Source organism: Haemaphysalis longicornis, unplaced genomic scaffold, assembly GCF_048455015.1.
Source record: "Haemaphysalis longicornis isolate Haplotype H1 unplaced genomic scaffold, Haemaphysalis longicornis Haplotype H1 scaffold_9, whole genome shotgun sequence".
Taxonomy (NCBI): domain Eukaryota; kingdom Metazoa; phylum Arthropoda; class Arachnida; order Ixodida; family Ixodidae; genus Haemaphysalis; species Haemaphysalis longicornis.
The window spans coordinates 156,059,100-156,065,099 of NW_027526460.1; positions in this window are offsets into that span (position 1 = coordinate 156,059,100).

Here is a 6,000-nt window from a genome sequence, read left to right on the forward strand (position 1 = left end):
TCATGAAGGTGTGCTATGCCTCGAGCAATGCCGATCCCCTTTTCTAGAAGAAGTTGGAGACTGCCCTCGATCAGAGCCTCTCCGCTAGTTGCCATATCTGTCTGTACAGACAAGAATACGCTGGAGCGCGGGGGCAGCTTCACGTGATCGGCTACGACACGTACCGGTGCTGCCGTCAACGAAGGGATCTCTTGAGTAGGTGCAGGTGTCCGAAGCGTAAGCCTGTTCGTTCCTAGGTCGATGACGGCGCCATATTCGGTCAAAAAGTCTATCCCAAGGATAACGTCCCTGGAGCAGTTCTCCAGTACGAGGAACTTCACCGGGCGCACTTCACCATTCATTTCGACGCGGGTGGTGCAACGTCCTATCGGCGCCACAGTGTGACCTCCGGCGGTGCGCATGTCGGGACCGTCCCACTGCGTTGTTACTTTTTTCAGGTTACGAGACAACTTCCCACTCAAGACGGAATAGTCTGCCCCTGTGTCCACGAGCGCCGTCACGTCGCGTCCGTCGATAATGATGTCAAGGTTATTTGACATGGCGTGCGTATTGTCGGCGTTATTGTCCGGGCGTCGCGACATTCGTGGAGGCTCTTCACCATTTGCGACAGCGGCAACACCACCTCAAGGGGTTGCCGGGGTTAGTTTTCCCGGTGAGGGCCGGGAGACTGACTCTCACGGCGAGATCGTCGAAAAGGTGAGGCGAGGCGATGAGGGGACGGCGAGCGAGCTCCTCGAACAGTAGGAGGTAGCGGCAAGGGCGGACGTCGAAAGTAGTCCTCGCGCGGCGGGGACGAGTGTCGAAAGTACTCATAATGCCGCAATCATTAGTATTCATTGACACGGCGGATGGTCAATCCCCCACTATCATCATCGACGGACGGCCAGAGGAAGATGACGTTGTTGGCGCTCGGCAAGCGCGCTGTCGCTGTTCTTAGGAACCAACGAGTTCGTGGCAATAAAGCCAATTCCTTCAACCCTAAACCACCAAGGTCCATCGTCCTATCGGTGACAATATGACATGCAGGTCTGCATCAGGAGACTGGTGGCTTGCTGCTTGGTATTGGCTTAACTAGAACTTCGACAGTTCGGAGTTTTTTAGCGTTGTATGATTTGCCTAGGATAGCTTCAAGGAACTTAGAAACCGGAAGTACGGATAAGAGGTCTTGATTGGTCCATGAAATCAAGTTATCCGGCTTCGGGAAAGAACTGGCTAGAAGGTGCGGATATGAACCTTCGGTGCGGCCCCTTTTCTGTGACCGATCGTGTTCGCGAGTTGCGGGGTTGCGATTTAGCATATGGCATGTAAAAGAAGCAGGGAACGGGGGTAATTTCTTCGCTCGGTTTACCCTGATGCCGGGAGATGGCACGGAGCTCCCTGCGTGGTAAACTGACAGTGACGCCATCGGGCGGGGTTTGACCAAGGCGTCCACCGTTAAAGGCTTTTACCCTTAACCTTATAAACTCATGGCCACGGTTGGATACGGGGTGAGCATGGGGGCTCGGATCCGCGGTGTCGCCAATACCGTTACCTTGAATATACAAAGTGCCCCGTGCGGGGATCGTTGTGAAAGGTCCCGCCGCGGTAACTCCGTGTCTAATCGGTTGCGCTGCTGAGCTCAAGAGCACGAATCTGATTCCGGCCGCAACGGCTGCTTTTGAGATGGAGGCTTAACGCGAAAACGCGCGTGTGTTTGATATTTCGGCAAATGGCAAAGACCCCCAAGTGGTCAAAATTAATCCGCAGTCCTCCACAACACTGAGCCCCAAAGCACAGGCGCAGCTTCGGCGCGTTAAGCCCCATAATGTGACCACAATAAAGGGAAACTACTGCATTGATTATGCCCTCGCCGTGGCCTCGTAATTAGGAAAGATAAAGACAGCAGTCGAACCTTGAAAATATTCATATCCGATAGAAAGGTAGCCAGGTGAAGGCCCCGCAAAAAACATCCTGTAGTATTGCACAAGCCGTGTATCATACTCGTAAAGGTGCAGTTTTGTTTAAAAGCAATAGGCTTGCTGTCGATACCTCATGGGCAGCCGACAAGGGTTATCATTGCTGATTATTATCCCAATACTGGTGCCCAGCTCAAAGATGACGCTAATAAACAAAATGCCGCACATTTAGTAACCCTGTTTTCAAATGCATGCGGCTCGGTTTTGTGGCAGTAGGATAAAAGGGAGGGGCGACGCAGAGCAGGAATTTGTTCGCAGAACGCCACATTTGGTCGGAATGCTCTACAACGGTGCATTCTGGGTAACTGTGAATACTTTTTCTTTGATTCTGTTAGTTTAGCCAGGACTTAACAAGGAGCTGGAGGCCGTGGACTGAGATTACTGCAACGATGGCGAAGGCAAATAACAATTCGGTGACACCGCAGCAGTCTTTGCTCAGTCCGTACACCGGATGCAAGCTTCTTTCTTTTACGGCGACACAGTGCGGTAAGTTTACTGATGCATGAAAAGGTCCTATTTGACCCCGCAATTTAAAAAGAGTGGCGAAATTCTTCCCCAAAAAGGCCTCCTGGATAGGTTTCGCCACGATGCTCTATAAGGCCTCTTAATTCAATTCAATTCAATTCAATTTTATTCAGGGATGTATACATATTTACATATAGGTTGTAATACAGACGGAGGTCCCAAGACCGAAGCCGTACGCGGGACCTCCGATGACGATACACAAAATAATACGAGCGACGTTAAAAAAATAAAATAAAAAGGTATACAGAACTATTGAACCATAAAGAAGTACATATACAAAGCCAAACTATAAAACTATACAGAACTATTGAACAATACATAACTATGTTTTCAGAGACAAAATATAAAACTAAATAGAACTTTAGATACAGTTATAACAAGTAGTAGATTTCAAGCAAAATATAAACAACGAGATACAATAAAAAATGGAACATTAATATACCACAAGAAATTTATATGTCAAGCAGGTAGTTCCTAAGTACAGTTTTGAACTTATAGAAAGAATTTGTTTTAATATAGCTGGGTAAAGAATTCCAAAAAGATATCGCTGAAAACAGTATTGTATGCTTACCATAATTAGATCGAATCTTAGGAAGCAAGAAATTGTTTTGACTCGAAAAACGCGTGTTATTCGTATTAGTAATCATGCGAACCGGGAAAGCGGCTAATACGAGTTTGCGATTAAGAATTTTGAAAAATAAGATACCGAGGCTGTACCGATAAATTTGAGTTAGAGGCAAAACCCGAAGTTGTTGAAATAGTGGAAAGAAAGAAGATCGACGGGGTGCAGAGTTGATGACGCGAATAGCTTGTTTCTGTAATGTAACGAGGGGTGACAAATGGGTGGCGTAAGAGCTACCCCAGGATGTTATACAGTAGGTTAAATGACAGTGAACGAAAGCAAAGTATAAGCCCAGAAGGATTTGAGTGTTAAAATATGGACGTGCCCGAATCAATGCCCTTATACCGAAAGACGCCTTTTTAAGAATTGAAACTACATGCTCATCAAATTTAAAGTTCGAATCAATGACAACGCCTAGAAATGCGAGAAAGTGTGCAAATTTGCTAATTTAGATGTCAGAGTTCTGTTCAGCAAAACATAAAGCCTGAAAAGGGACGCAGAGGCGTGAAAAGCATCAGGCGCGACTTGCATTGTGTCCCTCCGCATTCACCACGTTTTGCATGGCATAATACCCATGTGCGGGTTCGATCTCCGCATTCCGTCGAAATACTGATGAAGGGCATGATAGAGGTACATAGCGGATGGCCGTGCGGGGACTCGCTCGTGTAGTGCTTTGGGCAGTTTCCAGTACAGTGTGTGGCCTCGTATGGCGGGTTTTTAACATCTTGAAAAGATACTCCGTTTCTGAAATGTTCACAATGGCAGCGATGTGTAAAGCTGAGGCCAAACGAGCGTCGTCCTGGTGTGTGCCAAGCGGGCGGCGCGGGCTCGTGTTCCATCAAGGGACAGACGAACGTCCCCGTGCCTGGCGGTGTGAGCACGGGTGCAGCCAGATGAGTCACGCGTACGGGGAAGCGTGGTTCGCGTACCGGGCGTGGCTGCGACGCAAGCGGAAGGCTTTCAGCTTCATGCGAGAGCGCTGCCTCAGCCAGCAACTCTGATGGCCCGGTTGAACACACAGGTGGTTGGGTGTGACGTCACTGACAGGGACTGGGAAAGGACGTCTACCGTCGTTCTCTTACTGATTACGTTAAGTTCACATGACATGTGCAAAGAGACCCGGGGGTGGGGGGAGCAGATAGTGAGGCAGAGAGAGCGAGAGAGGGGGAAAAGGACTAAATTTAATAGAAAACGGTGATGTTAGCCGAGCCGTCGCGCTGGCTTGCTACGCTACATGATAGAAGAATAAGAAAAAATCAGAACAGAAAATGAAGATCTGGGGTGATGCCCACATTCCTGTCAGTCACATTCAATAAGTGTTTCACAAAACTGTCCAGTTCTTTGTTCCGAAGAAACACCAAGAGAGCTTTGGTTCCACGTGCAGTCTGAGTGGGGCCCGACGAAAGACACGAAACAGCCCTCAACGCAAGTCCCGCACCAGCGGCCTGCACAGGTAGCAAAAGAAGAAGTAGCAGCAGATTGGAACGGCGGCCTTCTCTCTGGCTTTTCTTTACCTGCCAATTTCTTTACATTTCATGCCGAAATCCCGTTCGAAAACCTCTGGAGAACGGAGGGGGGGGGGGGAGCGGAGGGGCGGGCAGAGATGGAACGCCGACTCTTACCTTATCGGGATAGATGGTCTATTCGCGAGAGACGGAAAGGCAGGCACTGGCCAACAGTCTACTCTAGGCGAATATTTCCTGCTGGAAAATAAACTGCAATCACACTTGAAAAAAGCGACGTGCCTGCCTTTGGTAAACCTCTAGTATGGTTGGAGGTGGATGAAGTGTTGCGAAAAAGAACATTTTGCTTGTGTAAGCAAACTTTCTCAGCCATTGGCCACAGTTCTTCATCTTTCAATATTTGCCTGCTTTGGCGTGTTGAAGCTTTGCGTGCAGCCGTATTTGTATTCACGAATAGGGGAAATTGGGCGAATTGGGCTATGGCGTATGTTTAGGTATTTTCGTGTGATTCCAGCACTGCTGAACATCGAGAAGATCATGCCAAGATGGCTAGGACCACTCTGAAATTCTTTCATCATTACTGTAATTTGGTAGCTTCCTGAGAACTTTCTGGCTTTTGTTGTATCTTTCATTCAGAAAAAAGACCCTCTTTTTACTTCAGGCGCTTAACTATTTCTGTTTATAGGTAGTCCTTCACATTTTTAGTTTCCCGCAATAACACGTAGTGTTCCTTAAATTGGACGACTGCGAATTTAACTCAAGATCGAGCATGTATACCAAACCACAAAAACACAGGGTCCTCTGTTTATAAACGAACTTGTGAAAAGGCGAACTTCTTCCCTATAATACCCAGTGCCAAGCACTGAGAGGACACGATGGACTACTGAAACCTGTTGAGTCCAGGCTCACCAGCAAGCCCCGGTTTCGGTCATCACACCTTCTCATACAACCTCTTCTTTTTTCATTTAATTTTCTTTCATTTCATTTATTATACCTTTAAGGACCCGGAGGCATTATATAAGGTGGGGGGGGAGATAACAGGGTTTTTCTTAGTACTGTTGAACTTGTTTTAGTCCTGTTTTGCCTGTTTTAGGCCAAAAACAAGAAGGAGAACATCAAAGGTGTAAAATACAATAAAAAGAATACGTTAAATAAAAATTGCGCAAAATATGTAAAAGGTAACAGTGAAGTCAAGCGAACAGAATTCTAAAATGCAAAAAGCAGTGGAAGCATCAATTGGACCATCGAGCCAGTACAGTAAATTTATATCGTTAATACATCATGTGAACGTATGTTTCAAGCTTATCCCTCAATTGTTTTTATCGGTGCACGTGGCGATGTCGGCGGGTAAAGCGTTCCTTAGAATAATAGCGTTAGGAAAAAACAAAGAAACAAATGCTGACGTTCCGGCGATTATCGGGGCTTATGGTCAATT